Source organism: Morone saxatilis, unplaced genomic scaffold (assembly GCF_004916995.1).
Source record: "Morone saxatilis isolate NCDOM2014 unplaced genomic scaffold, NCSU_SB_2.0 Contig19, whole genome shotgun sequence".
In the NCBI taxonomy this organism is placed as follows: Eukaryota; Metazoa; Chordata; class Actinopteri; family Moronidae; genus Morone; species Morone saxatilis.
Window position 1 is genome coordinate 16,725,935 of NW_023339751.1, and position 505 is coordinate 16,726,439.

Here is a 505-nt window from a genome sequence, read left to right on the forward strand (position 1 = left end):
ATTAATACACTGTAATAATAACATACAACCTTGCTACTTATTTAATCTTTTTACTCTTCTTGCTGTGGTCTCTCAAGCAAAGGAACAGATGAACTCTTACGGATTGCCTGATTACTGTATGTCACTTAAGCTGTCTGTGGCAGTCATAATTTTTAACCCTTTAAAAGTGGGAATGACTGCATGTCTATGCAGAGATGGGAGGCAATGCAGCATGTGTAGCTACACTAACTTCATTTTAGTAGCAAAAGATTTACCCAACTTTACATGTTGTGGATCTCTTATTGCCTCTATACTCAGAGTGGTAGTGGATACTTTGGCCTCATGTAAATAGTTTTGTGCATCTGCAGCAGTATTCTGAGTAAGTTACTGTGCATTCGATTAATAACTTACTAAACTTATTTATTACCACTGATAACTTCAGATCCTTATCCTAACCTTATGATGGGTCGAATGACATTAATAGAAACAGACAACCCATATGTGGCCCTTCTACATAATTTATGCA